The sequence below is a fragment of the Triturus cristatus genome, chromosome 1_1, assembly GCF_964204655.1.
Source record: "Triturus cristatus chromosome 1_1, aTriCri1.1, whole genome shotgun sequence".
Taxonomy (NCBI): domain Eukaryota; kingdom Metazoa; phylum Chordata; class Amphibia; order Caudata; family Salamandridae; genus Triturus; species Triturus cristatus.
In genome coordinates this window covers 51,680,779-51,703,210 of record NC_140579.1, presented here as the reverse complement: position 1 = coordinate 51,703,210, position 22,432 = coordinate 51,680,779, and the positions used below count along the sequence as shown (strand labels likewise).

At 46.8% G+C, this 22,432-nt stretch overlaps 1 long non-coding RNA gene across 2 annotated transcripts in view; it reads left to right on the top strand.

Moving 5' to 3' along the window:
- The first annotated feature begins 6,517 nt into the window (after nt 1-6,517).
- LOC146869344 (uncharacterized) overlaps nt 6,518-22,432 on the top strand; it is a 38,856-nt gene continuing 22,941 nt past the window's right edge. The window contains exon 1 of one of the 2 annotated variants that reach the window (XR_014981027.1): nt 6,518-6,655. This is a non-coding gene — a long non-coding RNA (uncharacterized LOC146869344). The remainder of the gene's footprint in view (nt 6,656-22,432) is intronic. The other variant, XR_014981031.1, reaches the window with a different exon arrangement.

Here is a 22,432-nt window from a genome sequence, read left to right as displayed (position 1 = left end):
TTTTTTATCGCCACCTTCTCCCAAACCAGATCTCAAACTTTTGGAAGCCAGCCAGAAACTGGAGTTTGGTCCTCAGCACTCGAAGAGAGAAATGCAGGCAAGTGTTTGTGAGACTGAGCGTCACAGAATGTTTGTAGTTCCTATAAAACAACACAATGGGTATTGACGTCAAAGGTTGCGGATCCCGCCACAATGTCTTGACTGTCAAGGTCTGGAACAGGGGTACTCACAAACATTTCCTCAGGGGCCGAAATGTACTTTCTGGGGTATCACCAGGGGCCGCAGAGATGACCGTGGCTGGGTGGGTGGGGTATGTGTGATTTAAGGTCAGGGCTCAGATGGGTGAAACATGGCATGGTGGGTAGTTTGGTGGACACATTCTACCATTTGGAGTGAAGCCATGCGTGGCACTCAATTTGGGGTTTGTACTGTTAGGACAAATAAATATTTATTTATTTCATAAGTTCTTCCCTAGATGACTAACTACCAGTGACCTGAATGTATATTCCAAGGGTGAACTGTAGGCATACCGAGAGTGGTGTCTGTGGTTTACACACATCTCACAATTAATGTCAAAAGAGAAAGGCCACGACAGGCCAGAAGATGTGAATTGGAAGAGAGATGGACCAAACACTATCATGGGTTAGCCTGATGCCTGGCAGCTCTGCAAGGACAGGTGCCAAAAGCATTCAAATTGGTTTTGGTCTCTCCTTATTTCTCCATTATTAACCTGGTAAGAGCGACATTTGATTCTCACACCCTTCCACGTGAGCTACTGAGTTTTGCAAGGGGGCCTTCAGGGGAATGTATGTATGTATGTATGTATGTGTTATTTCTATAGCACACACCCATCTAAAAGGCAGCAGAGATCATAATACGTCCACAAGGCAACATGAAAGGGAACCTTCATCTTGAACCACACTTGCTGTGGAGGGGCATAATCCACACAGCAAATGAAAGCTGTTTGTGTACTGTAAGTAAGGAGGGCCAAACTGGGAGCCCAAAGCAGCCCTGGCAAATTGTCAGACCAGCTCCCGTACTGTGCATAGCGAGTGCAGCGAACAAGGCTGACCCCTTCAAAAGGGGTTTTGAGAGTGTTCTCCCTCTAAGAAAATGTGGGGGCAATGGTGCATTCGACAACACATTTTTCATTATATATTCAATGGATTCGTTTTTAAAGCATAGTAAATGAGGACTATAAAGTGCAGAAGGATTCAACAATATGTGTTGGGGCCCTTCAACGATGCCCTCACTGTCACCCTCCAACAGCGCCTCTCATCTCCCCATAGCCCCTCTCTCTCACATGTATTTTATTTGTTTTATAGCACCTCTCATACCAGTGTAGGGTATTGTTGCATGTTACATCACACACACATACAGAGACAATGAATCATACATGTGTAAGTCAGAGTATACCATTTTTACATAAGGCAAAGAGGACTACAAGGTGTAGGGTTCACATGCCATCCACACTGGTAGGCACTTTTTAAGAGTGCTTGGTCTAGAAAAGCACAAGCTCAGGATTCAGAACATAACACAGTGGTTAGGGTTGACTTTATTAATAGGAATGGATTTCTACCCAAACAAACCTTTTTTTAGCAACATCAGGATAAAGAAAGTCTGGAAAAAAACATAACATTCTAATCTGTACCATACAGCTTGCATGCCGTTCTTTGGTGGCAGTTCATAGCTCACTGTGCTAGATTATGACTGTAACTTATGCACAGCACAGTGACAAAAGGGTCTGTGTGACAAAAACAGTAACCCAGTGAGCTTTGCTCATAGCATATTGTTCTTTGATATGCATGGTACATGTTCTTTTCAGCAGGCATATTAACCCTCTGCGCTACCCTAGATGAGTCAAAACGGGTGCTACACAGAACTCCCATCTCTCTTCAGCAGGTACATTAATCACCAGAGTTAACTTGATACTTTTATTGTTACCCGAAAACTGCTGAATATACAAGGAACTTTGTAGTGATGTTAAAACTGCTGCACTGCTACAAAACCTGCTCCCACTCACAAAACTGACACCACATCATTTCAGCACCCCCTCTCATGGATATGCCCTATACAGCCAGTCAGGCCTTATAAGTATGACATGTGTCACAACTCATCCCATACATGCAGGGGCAAGTGACAGAATCCAGTAATGGGGACTGAGTGGAGTTTACATTGAGATGGTTGTAGAGTTGTCTGCCAAAGATACCGGTGAAGGGTCAATGTCCCTCACTAGTTGCATCAGTGTCCCTGTGGTGGTGACGGGGCAGGGGCCAGCCTTTGTATGGGTTCGGGGCAGGAGTCAGATGCTTGGGCTATGCTGGAGCTCCCTCTGGGGAAATGCGACTGTTAGACACAACAAGGGAAAATATTGGCCTGTAAAAGGCAGAATATGAGATTTTAAGGAGACAAGAAAATGGTACAACTATTTCCAGCACCAGCTACAAATTGGGCCCAAATGTTGGAAAATCTACGACACAGGGCTGACATAGGAAAAGTACGATTAGACCTCGATGAACTATGTGCACCTTTGCTTATACAATAATGACATTGCACATTCCTTAATTTTGCACAAGCAACTGGTGATTAGGAGCAGGGTTATCAATAGTGCATCAGGTGCAGTGGCATCGAGCCTGGGGCACTTGGTATCCACTTCAACCAAGTTATGGATTTATTATACTATCTGAATCAGAGAATAGGGGCCATTTCCACTACTTGTGGGTGCCAATGTCCCCTTGCTGCACCACTAAGGCTGTTGTGGGGAGATATGGTTCTCTCTCATCTTACCCCAGTTCAGTCAGAGATAATGCTTATACTGCGTGTGATAAGCCCAGCTCATGTTTACTTTCCAATAAAACATCCGATTGTTTTTCAACCTTTGTCTAGGATTGTGACAACAGTAGCATCACTTCACATTAAAGGAAGGCAGCACAGCTGTGCTTAAAACGAGACTCCTCAGAAGCAGAATGTGGAAAATATTTTATGGAGAAATATTTTGGGGACAATGGGGGCAAGAGTCTACCTTCCACAGCAGCTGGTGCTACACAAATCTGTCTAGCAACCAGAGATTGTTTAATTGTTTATTCTCACTTTGAGAAGTCACTTATATCTTTCACCAGGGAAACGGTGCAGTGAGTGCACTTAGTTTTGTGTACGTAATGAATACACACAGACACAAGAAGGGCACGAGGCTCAAAAGAAATGCACTCACCATACAGCACCACTCATCTGGTGCCTCCCATCTCCTAGCACGCGAGCGACGTCACTGAGCAAAATAGGGAGGAGGCCCGCAGGTGAGACACTAATTTATTCAGCATGCTCCTTTGAAGCATTTTTTTCCTTAAACTGTGAATGTGTCCCCCGAGGAACAAACAACAGGCAGAATAATGGCTGCTGACGGCCTGCTGTTGTTTTCCACATGAGGGCCACATGGAAAGGTCTGGCGGACAGCAAATGGCTTGCAGGCCGTACTTTGAGTACCTACGCTCTGGAACATACATCTTGATGCCAAAAAGCATTTCGTAGGGGGTCCGCCCACCCAGAGATCTTTTGGGGAGATTATTAAGTGCATGTTAGACCCCATAGAGATGATTCAAACAACCATGTCTTGTATTTAATACTCTAGCCGTTAAGGTCTGTTTTAAGTCACGGTTTATTCTTTCCACAACAAAATTGCCGTCAGGCCTATATGGAGAAGATTAATGCACTTGTACACCCATGGACGTCATCAAATCACAGTATGCTTTAGAAGCGAAAGCTGGACCCTGGTCCGAATGGAATGCTCAACAGTCAGAAGTCCTGAAGAAGAATCGCAAGTCTTTAATAACAGTTCTGAGCGTCTGCCGAGCGCTGTGGCCAAACCCAAAGGAATCTAGAGCAGGAATCAACTGCAACCAAGATAAATTTGAATGCAGTATCCAAAATCAGTATACCAAAGTGATCGAGGTAAATACAGCCAAAAGGCTTGTGAGAAATGAAGAGATGTGTCTGTGGTGAACAAGACATGGTGGAGCTTTTAATCTGCTGACAGATGTCGCAACACAGGACATATTTTTTGGTCGGTCGGTATAAGTCGTGTCACCAATAACGTTGTTGTAAAAGCGACATTAGTGGCAGCCAGTCCCGCATGGGCGGAAGCAACACCTTCATGTGCAGCAACAATTAAAGCCTGTCTGTGGTCCTCGTTGGGAATCACACAATTGCCAATCCCACGAATAGTTACAAAAGGAACAGTCTAGTCATTTAAGTGATAAGAGTACTTACAAGAAAAGCACTGTGGTTAAGGGGTGCTGTTTTCATAACATTCACTGCACCAAGATATCATTATAAGTGTTTTAGAGTGTGCGACCGCTGCTATTTTAGCTGTGGCTACTGCAGACTTGGCTGCTTCGTCAGCCAGAGAATTCCCAGCAGTGTGTGTATGTATTACATGAGTTTGTGGCAACCTATAGTTAACATCTGCCACTTTAACCCAAAGCAATTTGTGCTTGATTGTGCTACCCCTTGAATCTCTGAACTCATTTTGTTGCCAAAAATGTATATTGTCATTAAAAGAATGTACATAGTAGTAAGAATCACACACAATAAGTGTGCAGAATTTAGAATCTGCATTTTCAAGTGCAAGAAGCAAAGCCTTCAGTTCAGCTAATTGCGCAGTACTGTCTCTTAGAAACCGTGTGTGAGTTTGGGGGTGAAAAACACCATTTAACATAATGCCAATAACAATGGCACATGTAGAAGAGTACTGCTGCTTATAACCTATAGCAGGTTGAGCTGAAACGTCAGTGTAAATTACATGTTTATACTGATGAATAGTCAGAATAGTAGAGGGCAAAGGATAGATAGCCTGTCTATATGTCCACGATTTTGAGATGAAATTCATCTATAAAGATACAAATCCGTACCATAATAACATGGTGTTTTGGAAACGTTTTATAGACGATATTTTCCTCATTTGGAAAGGGAATGAAAATAGAGCAAAAGACTTTCTTGCATGGCTGAACTCTAGGGATGAATACCTCAAGTTTACTATGACTTTGGAAAAAGATTCCATAACCTTCTTGGATTTGAAAATCTGGCCAAGTGAGGGTACACTAAAAACAGAAGTATTTTATAAACCAACCGATGTGAACAACTTATTAAGGTACGATAGTTTCCATCCGAAGACCCTAAAAGACAATCTGCCGGTGGGACAATTCTTAAGATTACGAAGAAACTGTACAGACAAAGAAACTTATGAAATCCACGCTAAGAAGCTCACACAAAAATTGACAACGAAATCATATCCCAAAAGATTGATAAAACAGGCATACAAAAGGGCTAAGAACAACACCCAAGATGGACTATTGGAATCCTATGAAAAACCTGAAAATAAAAGAATTGTGTGTGTTACCACTTATGGTACGGAATCCAATAAAATAAAAGGAATCGTTCTGCGACACTGGAAAACACTAAACTCAGGTGGTTTAAAAATGGAAAAACCCATGTTTGCCTTTAAAAGAGGGAAATCAATAAGGGATTCTGTGGTACACACTCGCCCTAAAAAGAAAAAAATGAATACAGGACAACAGATGAACACTTTATGGAACTTACCTGAAGTGGTTGGACACTTTCCGTGCGGCTCATGTAATGTATGCTGCTTAACAAAAACCAGCAGAGAGATCGATGTGGGCCTAAAAACTCCCTGGGAACAGCGAAGCTTTAGCAATTGCAATAGCCAAACTGTGGTATACTCGATGACGTGCATTTGCAACATGAGGTACATAGGAATGACTACCCGAAAAGTAAAAATCTGAATAAACGAACATCGGAGCACGTTTAGATGTGGAAAGACAATTACCAAAATGATGCGTCATTTTCAGACAAAAAACCACACTGAAAATGACTTCATGTGGACAGTGATTGAACGTCTACCTAATAGTTGCACGGAAAAACAGCTCCTGAAACTCGAGCAGAGGTGGATTTACCGCTTATCAAGTGCAACACAATGCCTTAACGAGGAAATCCCGTGGACTACTCTGACGTGAGAGGAGGAATTGGTGAAATATGGGTTACATGACAGATTCTCAAAAAATCAATATGACATTGAACATTCAGTCTAACAAAACAATGAGAATATAACATATACAACAGATTAGGGCACTAACTGTACCACACTAACAGGCGCCAGCCTGGAGTCGAACAATGTAAAAAAGATGAAATCATAATGGTCATCATGGTTGTTGCAACATTAGCGATGCAAGCGTATTAACAGCAAAAATAATATTCTATTAAGCCCTGGAATAAATAACCAACATTCAATTAAGTAAAAACATACGATACGATAAGTAAATAATTACCAACTTGAACATCTCTTTCACTTGTTTGGAATCAAAATTTACAATAAAAAACGAGGAAAGAATAGAACTATGTGAAAATGGTTGGGGCTTGTAAAAATGAGTGGACTACATTACCCAGAAGCCCCTATAGACCGGAAGCATAGTAATACTTCGTAGACCGGAAATGCCAAAATAACCATAGAGAGAACGACGCGCTGTGCGTAAAAATACTACGAGATAAGTGAAGTGATTACTTAAGACGCCAAAAAACCCTTGACCTCCTCGACGGCAGGCGGTGTGTCTATTAGGTACACACGCGGTGGTGGATCCTTGACGAAGTAAGTCGTTATATCCAGAGACGAAGGGATTTAAATATAGCCATGGTTAAACTATCCTTGACCCGTTCTGTCCGAACCCTTGTTTTTCTATACCACAAATCCCAAACAATCCGTAAGGGGCAGGTTTTTCTAGACCAGGTATAGGGAGCAAAAACCCTTCTTAACAAAGATGTGTTAGAGGGAAAGGATAGAGGCATTGGCTAGAATAACGCTCACAGCAGACGAGTATAAAAATGACCTGTGACTTAATATCACCGTCAGTACTTAATAAGGATCGTAATACTTGGGTCCGTGGTAAGCGAAGCTCAGGCAAAGCAGTCTTATTTCTTTAAAAAAAAACAAGAACAATAAATCAGTATTGTATTGCAGGGCGAACCATCAATATAAAAAGTATTGGGGCTAAAAACACAATGTTTTCTGTAATCTATGATTTGTTTGTTTAGTGTGTGACTACAGGACGCTACCGTGACACACAAGACCTGCATGATGCTAATAAGCATCAACCAGTAGGTGAGAAAAAAGACACAAATGTATGGGAAAATAATAATGTTCGGAAAGATACACTCTAGAGAGACACGGATACCATGGGAGTGGGGTAGCCTCCAAACACAATAACATTGTACCATGAAGCATGTGTTTAAATAGACACAATGGCACACGTGTGAATGAAAGAAAAGTTGCACATATTCTTGTGGGAAGGTGATTCACAACTGAGAGCCACAAGTTTTTTAATGAACACAGAGTGTGGTTTGGGAAATCACAAACTGAGTATAATTTGATGAGGTAGAAACACGGCTAATAACACCGAAGAAAAACGATCACTTAGTCTGGGTGTTCACACAGACGTTGCACTATAGTAGTGAAAATAATATGACAGGGATACCAAATTATGAAGAAGCATATAACTGTGTGCATATGTTTATATCCCCCTTTTTTGATCTTGTAGAAAATCTACTGGCTATCGAGTTCAAGAGTCTAGGTGAGTGCAATAGGCCTCATGATTGGTATGCATGCAACAAATGCGTAAACATAAGGCAGGGACCTTAAAGTAAGGAACAGAACAACAAAGCCCTGACGAAGGCCCCAGACCCGATAGGGCATGCAACGTGGGCCAAAACATGTTGGCACTATAACGATGGTACATTTGAAAAAATTACTTTCAAAAGAACCCCAATACATGATTTTAATGATACCACAAGTACCCTAATAAAAAATATTTGAGTGGGGTATACCTGTAGGTATTTTTATTATATCACAACATCTGGTTCCCTGCTTAACCAGTTATTATCTTATATAAGAACTCCCAAAACACCTTTGGTTGAGTCCGCCCAGATAGTACCACCTTATCTGGGTGTGGAGAAGACGCCTATGATGAAGCATGTCACTATTAGTGAGTGAGGCGTCTTCTCCAATATCTTGGATATTCCACCCTACTAAGTGATAACAACAACAGATAAGATATCCAGAGGTCTTGTGATAGGATATCCGGCTTCCTGGTATAACTGTATACCCACAGGGGATAACAGTTAAACAACAGTTGCCTTTAGTGATAATAAAGGATAGATATGCTCATATTGTAAAAATGATTGTGTTTGCAAAGAAGGGTCGAAGACAAAGTCTACATCTATGGCTGTTAAGGACGTAGCCCATTGAACCCATCAAGGTATTTAGCATTAGGAACTGTTAGAAATGGGGGTTTCTAGTTGACAGTGGTATACACCCTGTCAAAGTTGGGACGCTTTCTTCTAGTCAGGATAAGGGGATTTCACACCTAAGATAACCCCTGCTCACTCACTTGGTAGCTTGGCACGAGCAGTCAGGCTTATCTCAGAGGCAATGTGTAAAGTATTTGTACAAAACACACAGAGTAACACAGTGAAAACCCTACAAAAGGAACACCACACCAGTTTAGAATAGCCAATATTTATCTAAACAAAACAAGACCAAAATGACAAAAATCCAACATACACAAGCAATGATATTAATTTTCAAAGAATACCTCAAAAATCCAGTTCCTTAAAGTTGATGGCACGAACCAGCGCTATCACGGCATCGTGGCCAACAAATCTAACAGTTCAAGGACCTTGCGATGAAGTTCAGCGGTGAGGCTTTCTGCAGTGGAATATACATGCGATTTATAAGCTATAGGAACTGTTTCGCCCTCATTAAAGGTGACATGTAAATTAGGGGTGGGCGGAATTTGCGTAATTGCGTTACGTAAATCTCCGCGAAACGGTAAAAAATCTCCGCGAACACGCAGACATTCCGCGAACACGCGGAATTGCTTGTTCGCGATGCTTTTTTCCTGTTCGCAATTGCTGTTGCGTGCTCGAGGAGAAATATCTCGCGAACATGCATTTTGAGAACGCGAACAAGCAAAACTTTCGCGAAATCGCGGAAAGCAGACTTTTGAGCAATTTCGCGTTCTCCACGGAACGCGAAATTACGCAAATTGCGCGAGCGGAACGGAATTTGCCGCCCAGGCCTAATGTAAATCCAATTGCACCCGGTAAAAGTCGGATGACGAAGTTCGTGGTATTAACACGTGTATGCAAGTGTCATATTTCAAGCAATCAGATTGTAAAGATCTGAGTGTTTCTGTGGGTTCTGATGTCTAGAAAGAAAGGCAAAAATCAGGATGTATTAATGCATACAGGGGTTTTATGCGTTGTGCATAATCCGGTATGTACGTTCTGCCAAAATGCAAACATCCCAGCAGGGACTGCAATTTTTTAAGCGAGTTTGGAGGTTGCAACTGTGCACATTTCTCAAAAAAATTAGATCAAGACTCTTTCCCTCATTGGTACATTCATATCCTAAGAAAAAGACACTGAGAAAAGCTATGTTCGATATGTAGCCAAGTTCAGCAAATCCCAATATTATGCGATCTACTCTCGACAAATGGGGGTTTGGTTCATCATCAGTCAGTTAGATATCATCCATATAGGACCGAGCATCAGTGTCAATCTCATGAAGAAGCAACACATTTGTGCAGCAAAAACTCGTGGACTTTTTTAATAACCCATAGGAATTCGAGCATAGTGCATCTGAAAACCTAGGGCGCTAAAGGAAGACCAGTCACGGCTCTCGGGAGCCAAATTGTAACTGAAAAAAACATTGGAATACTTTTATTTATTTTTTATGGACTAATTTATTGATGGGAGCAGTAATTTGTGTATTTAACACTGCAAATGTGTGTATGAATATTCAAATGTCTATAGTCTATAGTTGACAATGCGATAGAAATGATCATGTTTCAGAACAGGAAAAAGAGGTTTATTCATTTGAGATACACAGGGTTCAATTACTACCTGGTACTCCAGTTGGGAAAGAATCTCCTTAACAGAAGCGTTAGCATCCCATTTAATAGGATACTGGGGTTGTATTTGAGGTGTGGACCGTATAGGAATGACATACGTTTACCATAATGAATGTTACCACAGGCAAAATCCCCGCTAGTGAGGGTGGGATGGCTAGGACATGGAATGCTATTGATAGAAATGAATTTCATGGCACACTGGCCAACACAGCTCCAACCTTTGAATCCGATATTAATCTTACCGAGAAAACCATCTCAGCCTGGATACTAGCAGCCACTTATAAGCACGCCTCACTCACAAAAATAGAACTGGCTCGCCGTTTTGATGCACAAAGATGGTTCTCCACTGAACTAAAATCACAAAAACTTACCCTTTGCCAACTGGAAAGGCAGTGGAGACAGAATTACTCACCAGAAGGAAAACAAATCTACTGGGTGGCTATGAGAGAATATAAAAAAGCTATCTTAACCGCTAAAGCCGCTCACTTCTCCTCCAGAATTCTGACCTCCTATAACAGATCCAAGGAAATCTTCACAATTGTAAATGAACTGTCCAACCCGGCCAGAGTCTTAACTAAACCCACACCCACTCAAGCACTTTGCGATTCTTTGAATAACTTTTTTATTGAAAAGATTTCCACTATCAAAGCTAGCATTCCTACACGCACCTCCCATGAGAGATTTCCCTCTATGCCTGGAAACCCCTGCTCTCTCGAACATTCCTCGGCCACAGGCATTCCAGGACCTATTGTCTAAAGTAAAATCTGGATCCCCTACGGACTGCTGCCCACCGCATGTCCTAAAACACACCTTCACCAGCCTCCCGGGGCCTGCCCTCGCTCTTCTGAATGAGTCCCTATCCCAGGGTCGTGTCCCCAAGGCTTTTAAAGAGACAATTCTGGTTCCCCTTCTGAAGAAACCAGGGGCCGACCCCTAGATCGTGTCGAACTACTCCCCAATCTCCTTGCTCCCTTACCTGGTTAAGGTACTGGAGGCCCATGTGGTGAAGTGCTTGTCCAATTTCATTGAACAATCCAACTATCTTGACTCCCACCAAGCTGGGTTTCGCTCTGCCCACTCAACGGAGACGGTAATACTAGCAGTACTAGACACCTTACGAGAGAAGGCTGACAGGGGCACCCCCCAGGCCCTGGTGCTGTTGGATATCGCTGCCGCCTTTGATACAGTCGACCATGGTATCTTGGCGGACCGTGTCAAGGAGGCTGGCATCCTGGGCTCAGCCCTTAGCTGGATCAGTTCCTTTCTAGAGATTCACTCCCAGTCAGTAGTCCGCATAGCCCAGTTCACGGCTCCAAAGTTAATAATCACATATGGGGTCCCGCAGGGCTCTTCCCTATCCCCCCATTTGTTTAACCCCTACCTTCTCCCTCTGATCCGGTCCCTCAAGGAAAGGAAAGTTGCCACTTTCAATTACGCCGATGATTTACAACTAATGTTCACCATCAACAACTCACCTCAATCAGCCTCTGAATTTCAGTCTACCATGCTGCACATCCGCCATTGGATGGACTGTAACCATTTAAAGCTTAACCCAGGCAATACCAAATTGGTCCTGACGGGGGGCAGCCGCAATTTTTGGGGCCCACATTTTTGGCCAATCGAACTAGGGTCCTCCCCCCACCACTTCTTCCTCTGCAAAAAGCCTTGGCGTCACAATAACGACCTGTCACTAAAAACCCAAGTTTGCACTGTGATCTCTACCTGCTTCTCCCAATTACGGAAGTTTAGAAAGATCAGCAGACTACTCACATAGGCAGCATTAATACAGGTTGTGATAGCCACGATTATGTCCCACTTAGACTACACAAACTCAGTCTACCTTGGCATGCCACTGTTCTTAACCAAACGTATACAGATGGTACAGAATCAAGCGGCTATATTGATTCACCAACAACCTAGGTGGCAACATGTCACCCCATTTTTGAGGAAGCTGCACTGGCTTCCCATCCCCCAATGTGGTGCTTTTGAAGTAGTGTGTCTGGTTTTTAAATCCCTACATGGATGGTGCCCCAAATTCATCGATAGCCTTATTCAAAGGTACACTCCCTCACGTAATCTACACTTGGCTCACTTCCATCTCCTGGCAACTCCTGCCTTTAAGCTAAAGCATCAAGGGGGCTGCAGGTTTGCAACCCTGGTGCCCAGAGTGTGGAGTTCCTTTCCCCTGAAAATTAGGTCATGCACTGACCTACTGAGCTTCAGAAAATCCTTTAAGACATGGTTGTTTACACAAGCTTATGAATAACTCCAACTGGGTTAGGTAAGTCCTAGAAACAGCGCCATGAAACCAATTGGTGTACGTGCGCTCTATAAGAATTTTATAACATAACATAATAAAGACAATCCTTTTACCAACCAGTGTGGTTACAATAAAGTGCAGGGGCCAATGCAAAGGCGCATTCAGAAGCATAAGCTTGTTTGACTTTGTCCGGGACAAAGTGTGAAAAAAAAGGTAGAATCACATCCTCACCTTGGGGGATGCAAGAACAAAGGGGGGGAGGGGGCAATCGACCTCTGCCAGAAGTATGTCATACGACGTAGTTAAGTTGTCCCAAGATATCACTTTAATGGTCCGCTTTACGTCACATACAATTTTAATATCTAAGTGATATAGCCTGTCTGGAGGGGCCATGCAGGTATCCGCGGTTTCAACTGTAATAAATGTTTCAGTAGCTTTTGCTACCAGAAATTGGTGGAGAGTCCGGCGTACTGTTGTGACTTTAGCCACGCTGTCCAGGAGAGTCACCACCCAACTGTTCAGGAGGAGGGTTCTCATGGTCAGTGGCATATTTAGCAGTTAAAGCCGCAACTTTCTTTTCCTGAAAAAGGGGTTTACATGGAGGAGGTCTGTCCTCCTTATTTATCTTTATGTCAGATGAGCATTTTGGTTTCACATACTATTGTCTGCTGTCAGGTCGCCCTCCTCTGTCATACTGTTGATCAGACAATTCCTGAAAGCAACAAGGAGAACGTGCATCAGGTGCCGGATACCTATCGAGAGTCTTTATTTTAGTGAGATCACGAAAATTGTATCATCTTTCAGAGGACTCCAGGGGCAGAGAACCTCCACTTTGTCTACTTTTCTTTTGTTGTTGTTTAGATTTATCCCATTGTTTTTTAGCAAACTCACAGGCTGGTTTGGCCTCCTTGTCCATGGTAGGCTTGCCAAGTAGTGGTACTGAAGGTCTAGTTCCCAAACTATTGTGTCCTAAATATGTATATATATTAGCAACGATAACTGGCAACTCACGCTTGCGGTCGGCTGCTGTCACCATGGCAAGTCACTGGCGTATAGACTAAGACGCTGATTCACCTTTAACATTAGAAAAAATAATTTCAGAGACAACGACAAAATTACCCATGACTTTCATCCCCAAATCAAGGGCAGGACCTGCTCCTATATCAAGTTCTAAAACGCACATCTGGATGCCAAAGAGGACCTCATAGGGGTTTTGTCCATCCAAGGATTTTCTAGGCAGATTATTTAAAGCTCTCTGAATTCCATACAAGTGATGGATCCAACTACGACCTGAACCTAATACTCTAGCTGTTAAGGGCTGCTTTAAGTCACAGTTCTTCTTTTCCACTAGCGAATTTCCTCAGCACGATGGGGAGGAATAATACACAGCAACACCAAGGGTTCCCATGGTAGTCCCGGTAAACCTTAGAGGCAAACGATAGTTGCATGTCCAAGAATGCTGCTCCTGCACGGGTCCCTATAAAGATCTGCAAATCTTTTTTTATTTATTTTTTGTCCTCATATCACCATAGCATCTGCAGGTCTCAGGCGTTTTACTCTTACTATCCGCCTCGCTGTCTGTTGCATTCAGGTTAGGTCCCACCAAACTGACCAAGCATACCGGACTATCGTCTAGAGCGGTGCCTTGGGGTAATCATAGGAACTCTTGCTCTATCAGAAGTTTTCACTTGATCCCACCCAAAGTGGTATACTTAGCCCATACTTTTGTCAATCTTCCAGACTTGCATTCAATATCTAGATGACACGTTCAATTTACTGCTTAAAGCCAGTCTGTAACACAAGGGAGCGAGGGATCAATCCTGTATTTACAGATCTCCAACCTGGCCAAGAGTATCAGATAGAACAAGAGGCCTCTTTGTTCCCTGCTCAATAGACTACGTGAAGTCATATCCACCCCCAATAGGACTGATACAGGGTTTGATGTTATAGTAACCCCCATAATGTCCTTTAAGATGCTCTCAATGTCCACCCAGAATGCCTTAATCCCAGGACAAGTGAAAAAGACATGTTCCTCATTAGGTCTCTTCCTGAGACCACACCTTCTACATCTGGGGTGGGCTGCGACACAAACTTTGCGATCTTTTGGAGGGTCCAATATAATCTGTTAATTGTGAAAAGGTGATTTTGCTTTATATTTGCTGCTTAACCACTGAATAAAAATAATTTCAAATAGTTTTGCCATATTGTCCACCCCCTGGAAAGTATCTTCCCACACTAGATATGGTTACATCATCTTGTCTTCAGCCTCCAGAAGTTTCAAGTACTACATAGCAACCTCCTTACTTTTGGATCCCACATCCTGGAGTGTGGACTCAAATTACCTATCTCCCGGGTCCCCAGGGCCAAAATCGTGAGCCAGGAAGACAGCTGCACATAGTTGAAACTTGATAGGGACTCTCCAGTTTTAGTTCTCAAGACATTCCAGAGTAATACCCCCTGCACTGTCATCAATTCCCCCAGGTAGCAACCCTGCCCAACATAGAGAAAGTCTCAGCCCATCCTTCATACATTCTGGGGTGCCAAGGGAATCCCATATAAGTGGATAATTGGAATAATATACAATACTCAGGATCTTTTTCATCCTGCACCAAAGATTTAATGCTGTCTTTAAAACCTTCAATCGTACCTTTTTGAAAGATTTCAGGGTTCCAAACGTATACAAAAATCCGGTAGTTCCAAACTCCCTGATCATTTGTGCTAAAGATAATCCCCTTGTTGAACTGTCCGGCTTACTCAGTAGCATTAGGAAGTTTTTAAACTGAAAAGCTATGCAATACAGATTCAGGTCCAGGAGGGCTAAGCTTCCCTTCTCAAGCCTGTGCCTCAACATTTTCCACACCAGCCTTGCCGCGCGAGAGGCCCATATAAAACTAGTTATTCTCCCCTGGATTTTAATTCTACTTGTGTTGGAAATGTAAGGGGGGCACAATTAGGTATGTCAGTTTGGGAAGGATCGACATCTTTTTTTTTTTTTTTTTTTGAAACCGTTTATTACAAAGTTCAAAGAATATACAAAGATGGGCCTACAACCTTCAGGCCGGCCGCTAGCAAACAAGAGGAGCATATGATACACACAGTAGAACGCATGCTGCGGCAAAGGGAAACGTACAGGAGTTAGCAGCGTTGATGGCCACACCATCCGGACCCCACATAACGGTTTCTTTTTAACATAAATAACAACAAAAAATCAAACCACAAGGCAACCCACAATCAAAAACAGCAGCATGTGCTCCCCTAGAAGGGGGATCCTACCGATCCATAGGAGTATCAAGGGGGGGAGAAGGTCAGTACAGGGACTGGGTGGACTCCGTGCCCGGTACCGGAGAGCTAAACCGGCTAAGGGGACGGGGCAGGCGATGGATCGGGCAATAACGGCGGGGCACAGATTCCCCCGCGGTAGGCGTTCCAGGGGCCCCATACTTTCACCCATGTCCCAGGCTTACCTCTCGCTACATACACCACCTTTTCCCGAAACATGCACCAGTCCATATTTTCCTTCCAGGCCGAAACAGTCGGGGACCTCTGGGAACCCCACAGTTGAGCAATATCGCGCTTGGCCACCATATATCCCAGAGTCACCCACCACGTCTGTGGCGCCGAGTAGTCGGTTGGTTCCCACACGTTCAACAAGCATCTCCTCGCTTCGGGCAGTAGCGACACACGCGTAACCACCCGCAGGACCTCATGCACACCACGCCAGAATCGCTCCACCTCTGGGCATTCCCACAAAATATGAAGAAAGGTCCCCAAAGAACCACACCCACACCCACGCTTACACAACCCGTCCACAGCATAGCCCATACGCAATAGCCTTGGCCCCGTTATGTAGACCCTATGGAGTATCTTGAGCTGGACGAAGCGAAGGCGGGCCGGTATGGCCACCTCTTTCGGGGAGGCCACCGCAGAGACCCAGTCCTCGTCGTCCAGCTCCAATCCATCGGCAACCCAAGCCTCACGAAGATTAGTCAGCAATCCCGAGCGGTCATTAATCAGTTTTTTATAGATTAATGAGATCGTGCTTTCCGGTACATGTCCATCCAGCACTCTATCCTCCAGAGGGGAGTACTCCGGGATGGAGGCGACGTCCGGGAAGGCGGAGCATAGTGCATGACGGATCTGCATATACCGAAAGTACTCCCTGTCCTGCAACTGGAATTCCGTCTGCAGCATCTCGAACGTTTTGAATCCCCCCCTCGTCCAGAGATCCCCCACCCTGCTGATGCCTATCATGTCCCACTTCTCGAAGCCCTTCGAGGTCCACAGGGAGCCCAACTGCTCAGATGCGTATAGTGGTGACGCCCGGGTCAAACGATCCTTCCACCCCATCGCTACATTAGCCGCGTGCCACACTCGTACCATGACACGCGTGGGGCCCGTCAGACGTGCGTCGAGCGAGCTGGAGTAGAGCGCTCGATTATAGTCACCACCCGGCAGTAGCATCTTATCCATTTCAAAGGCCGGGTTTAGGGCGGGCCCGTATAGGCCGTGATTAATCGCAGCCAGCTGGGAGGCCCAATAATACCGTTTAATATCCGGGAGGGCAATCCCCCCGTCATACCACGGGAGCGTCAGCTTCACCAGGGCGATACGCGGTCTCCCGTCCCAGAACAGGCGGCGTTGCAAACTCTCCACCTCGCGGAAGTAGCGCGCCGGGACGAGGTCCATTGTATTCTGCAGAGCGTACAGGAAACGCGGCAGCGACATCATCTTAAACAATGCCGCCCGGCCGAGCGGCGAGAGCGGCAAACGCCGCCAACGCGCGACATCCTCCTTCAGACGCTGGAGGGGGGGAAGCAAGTTCCGCTCATACCGGGCCTCCGCGTCCAGGGTAATGAAGACACCCAGGTACCTAAATCCCTGCGGGGCGATCTGGATAGGACAGCCCCGCGGAAGGATAGGAGCCTCCCCAGAGAGAACATACACGCACGATTTAGCCCAGTTGATGACAAGGCCGGAGTTACGACCAAATGAATGCAGTACATCAACCAGTACTATCAGTGATTTACGTGGGGAAGCCAGGTACAGGAGAATATCATCAGCGTATAGAGATACGCGGTCCTCATACTCGGGGGTCCAGCGGAGACCCCGAATAGAAGGTTCCCACCGCAGCCACTCCGCCAGGGGCTCCAAGGCAAGCGCAAAAAGGAGCGGCGATAACGGGCAGCCCTGCCGCGTGCCCCTGCCCAACTCAAACGGAGCCGACACTCTACCGTTCACAACCACCTGCGCCAGTGGGCCAGAGTACAACAATTTAACCCAGCTAATAAACCCTGGGCCAAACCCAAATTTCGCGAGCGTCGCCCAAATATATGGCCATTCAAGTGTGTCAAACGCCATAGTGGCGTCCAAGGACGCCAAGATGGCCGGCTCCCGTATGAACGGGACACGTGCGAGCACCCCATGCAAACGCCGCAGGTTAAACGCTGTGTTGCGATGGGGAATAAAGCCGGACTGGTCCTGGTGGACCAAGTCACACACTACGCCGACCAGCCGATTGGCCAACACCTTGGCGAGAATTTTGGGCTCCGCATTCAATAACGAAATGGGTCGATAGGATGTGACCCGGTCCCGTGGCCTCCCCTCCTTGTAGATAACCACGATGGTAGCCAGACGCTGGTCTAGCGGGAGGGAACCCACAGAGTGGGCCGCAAGGAACATAGCACGGAGATGCGGCGCCAGCGTATCCGGTCGCAGTTTATACAACTCGATGGGAAGACCATTAGGACCCATGGCCTTGCCGGAAGCGACCGAGCGTATGGCGAGGGCAATTTCTTCGGAGGTTGGAGCGGCGTCCAACGACACTCTGTCCTCTTCCGAAAGGGAAGGCAGCGCGATATCTCTGAGCAGGGCATGGGAATCCTCTTCAGAGCGGGAAGACACCGGGGAATATACCCCACGGAAATAGTCCGCGAAGCAGGAGACAATTTCCTCCGGTTCAGTGACACACACACCATTCGTTTTCTCAATCAACGGGACAACTCGACTCGCTCTCTCTTTTTTGTCCAGCCACGCAATCAATTTACCAGCCTTATCACCCACATCATACAGTCTCCCCTGTTGCTCTCTACTGAGGCCCCTGGCCGCCTCCGTGACGAGGGCCTTATAGGCCGCTTGCTTGAGTTGGAGAACATGTAATTTGTCATCCGTCACCCCACATTCTAGATCACCCTCCAACTCGGTTATCTCAGCTTCAACACGGGTCACCTCCTCCCGCTCGCGCCTCCGGGAGTGGGAAATAAGGGACAGGGCCTCTCCTCGGAGTACTGTCTTAAACGCCTCCCACAGTGAGACCGCCGATGACACAGACCCCACATTCTCGTCAAAATAGCGCTTAAGGGATTTAATCAGCTCTGCGCGAATGGTGGGGTCACGCAGGTACCAGGGATGGATCGGGACCACCCTACCCTCTCCCCTCGGCAAAATATCAAAGTGCAACAAGAGCGGGGAGTGGTCCGAAATACCCCGTGCCAAATGGCGCACCTCTCCCACCCTCCCCACATAAGCCGCTGGGACCAGGACATAATCTAGCCGTGAGAGACTACCATGAGCCCCTGAATGGAAGGTGTACTGTAGCTGCGTGGGATGTTTTAAACGCCAACAATCCACCAGCCCCAGGGTATCCAAGAGGCCAGATAACCACGCTTGGGCCCGGGGGAGATCCCTAGGGGGGTGACGATCCACAGTTCCGGAAACTACAGCATTAAAATCCCCCCCCACCACTAGAATCCCCTCGAAGGCCAAGGAGGAGGCGCCCCAGGTCCGCAAAGGTGGTCGTCTGCAGCCCCGGCGGGACATATACTGACACAAAAACGACCACTCTGCCCTCCATTCTGCCCACCAAAACCGTGTAACGTCCCCTATCGTCATGGCGCACCTCATCAATCTCCAACGGGAGCGAGTTTTTAACCATAATGCCCACACCCCTTGAACCAGACGTGAAGCCCGAATGGGCCACAAGGCGGTAGCCCCGTCGATTCATAGCGCAAAAGGAGTTGCCAATGAGGTGCGTCTCCTGCAGAAAAACTATATCGGGCGAAATTCGCTTCAAGAACTGCAGGACCACACCTCGTTTTATCCTGTCCCCCAGTCCATTAACATTCCAGGACAACAAACTCAGTCCCCTACCCCCCATCATAAACAGAAGTCATCACTCGTCCCCCAGAGAGCACTGTAGAGATAACACAATGATACGTTTGCCTTGTGGTGTAAACGAACAACACCCCAACCCACCCACTCCAACAAAACTCCCCCCTCCCTGCACCCCTGCATGAGCCCGGACAGCCCCCCCAACTTGCAGTGTGCCTGTCGCCCCTATAGAATGAAACTAGCTAGACCCCCTAGAGGAGGAAAGAGTACCCCTTCTAGACCCCACACAACCTCCATGGGAGGGGAGTGTACAAAGACAGACGCTTGATCGAAAATAGCATCTTATTCGTCCAGAGTGAGGCCCGATATTGACCCCTCAGTCCCGATCCAGTGGGCCGTCTCCTCCCGCCGCCCCCCCCCCGCCATCTCGATCACGATCCCCAGACAGAGTGTCCAGCCAGTCCCCGGCCGCTTCGGGACGATCAAAAAAGTGCGCGACCATCCACCTCCACCTCCACTCGCAGCTTGGCCGGGAAGAGCATGGCGTATTTTAAGTTCAGGTCCCGAAGTCGGCGTTTGACGCCCAGGAAGCTCAGTCTCTGCTTCTGGACCGCTTGGGTGAAATCAGGGTAAAAGTTCACCTCCATATTTTCCAGCTTAACCGGCCCATGTAGTCTGGAGGCTTGCAGGATCGCGTCTCTGTCCCGAAAGTTAAAAATCCGGGCAATGAGAGGTCGCGGAGGGGCTCCGACCTTCGGCCTTCCCCCGGGAACTCTGTGGGCCCTCTCCACGGCAAAACATTTACTCAGTCCCCGAGGCTGGAGATGGGTAGCGATCAGGTCCTCCACAAATAGATCCGCCGCCGCTTCCTCCCGTCCCTCGGGTACTCCGATGATGCGGATGTTATTCCTCCGGGCCCGACTCTCGGAATCCTCAAGGCGCCGATCCATAAGTGCACTCGCCTGACTAAGCCGGCGCACCTCCATTTGTAGTGCCGCCACCTCAGTCGTAAGGCCCGATGCGGTTTGGGCCAAAGAATCAACTCGGTCGTTGGTCTTGGAAAGATCGGCCCTCACCAGGCCAACATCCACAAGGACCGCGTCGATCTTCTGTGCCAGGGTGTCGAACCGCTGGCCCACCGAGGCCTTCATCTCGGAAATGGCGCCCATGACGTCGTGGAGAGTCAGATCCGTGGGCAAGCCCGGGGCATCAGAAGGGCCCTCAGGGGACTTGTGCGGTCCGCCGGGAGATCCCCTCTGGAGGGTATAGCGGTCCATGCTGTTGGCCTGATGGACGGTGCCACGCCGGGTCGACTTGGTCTTTGACCGATCTCCATCTTGTTTCGTGGCCATCGCCGCTGGTCCCACAATCGCACCAGCAACGCCGTAGAGGGCAGGCAATCAGGGCCACGAGCTCCGGGGGGGCCACCCCAGATCGGCGGGGTGGGTCACAGCCGGCAGGCAGGCAGGGTCCCCCAGCGAGGCCACACCAACACAAAAAGCTCCGCGATCTCACTTGCAGAGACGGTGCGAAAGCGAAAGCGAAAGTGCGGGGTACGCGACTCGCCAGGCCCGGCCCGCCGTTGTTGTTCACTTTGCCACTGGGTCACCCCCCAACGCAAATCCGGGGTCCGGCGAGAAGAAGGCCGCAAACTTCAATCGGTGCTCACTCCGGCACCCGAGGTCCGATTTGAGAACGGAAAACGGGTACCACCTCAGCTCAGGCTCACCAACACAGTCCCCTCAACCGAGGCAGGATGAATTCAGGATAGACGTGGGAGGTTGCGGAGGTCCTCGGGAGCCTCGCACCTACGCGGCCATCTTGGTTGCGCGCTAGGCTCCTCCTCCTCAAGGATCGACATCTTGATGAGATTCACACGCCCATAGATTGTTAATGGCAAGTTCTTCCATCAGGACAATAGAGTATCTATATCCTTTGCCACCCTTTTCAAGTTATATAATGGTATTTCATCCACAAGGTTGACAATAACAATTCCTAGATATTTTATGTCTGCACCCCTCCAGTCTTCTTAATTTGAACACATTATCAGAGTTATTCACCAAGTATCCAGAGAAGGCGCCAAACTCCGCCGCCAGTCTCTCGACCCTAGGCATAGTTTGAACAGGGTCAGATGTATAAATGATCAGGTCGTCGGTGTATATCCTAATCTTACTGCTAAGAGAAGGGAAGTGGAAAGGGATACCCAGATTGTCTCTTCTTGGTAGCTGTGTGAATGGCTCAATATAGATGTCAAACAAAAGAGGCGACAGGGGCCAACCCTGCCTTGAATACTTAACCTCTTCCATGCTCATGACGCCTCCCGGCCGTCATGAGTCCACGATGGGCGTGTGCGGACGACGGCCGGGAGACGTCATGACCACGCCCACAAATGGAATGTCCAGCACTGCGGCAGTGCTGCGGCGGAATTTGCGCCGCAGCGATGAGGTTAAACTCCTAGTCAATGAGCCATTAAGGAGAATTCTAGTTGATGAGTTTTCATAAAGTTTCTGAAGCGTAGAGATAAAACAGGGCTAAAACTCAATATTTCCAAGACCCCCCACAAGTATGCCAGCATACCCAGTCAAATGCCTTGTCTTCATCTATTGTGATCCTAGGCAGGGGATTGAGCGAGCAGTGACATGATAAATAGTTCCAATCAACTGCTGTGTTAGTTCTTAGATGTGCCACTTTGGCATGAATCCTTTCTGATCCGGATGTATCAGCTGAGGGGGCTAACTTGGCCAGTCTCCGTGCCAGGATGCTTGTGATGACTTTATAATCTGCATTTAACAGTGAGATTGGGCGATAGGAGTCTGCCTTCTTAGGATCCTCAGCAGGTTTTAAAACCAAAACTATTGTGGCCTCTTTCCACGAATTTGGGATCTGTATCTCCCCCCCTTCGATATATTGAGTTGAATAATGGTTCCCGTTCTGAGACAATCTCCTCTACTAGGAGCTTATAGAGTTCTGATGGAATTGCATTTGAACCGGCAGCCTTCCCGTTCTTTATATGTAAGAAGTATTCCCTAATTTCCCCGTTGGTTATTGGTGCTTCCAAACATCTCTACCGTTCACTGTGAGCTCTACACGT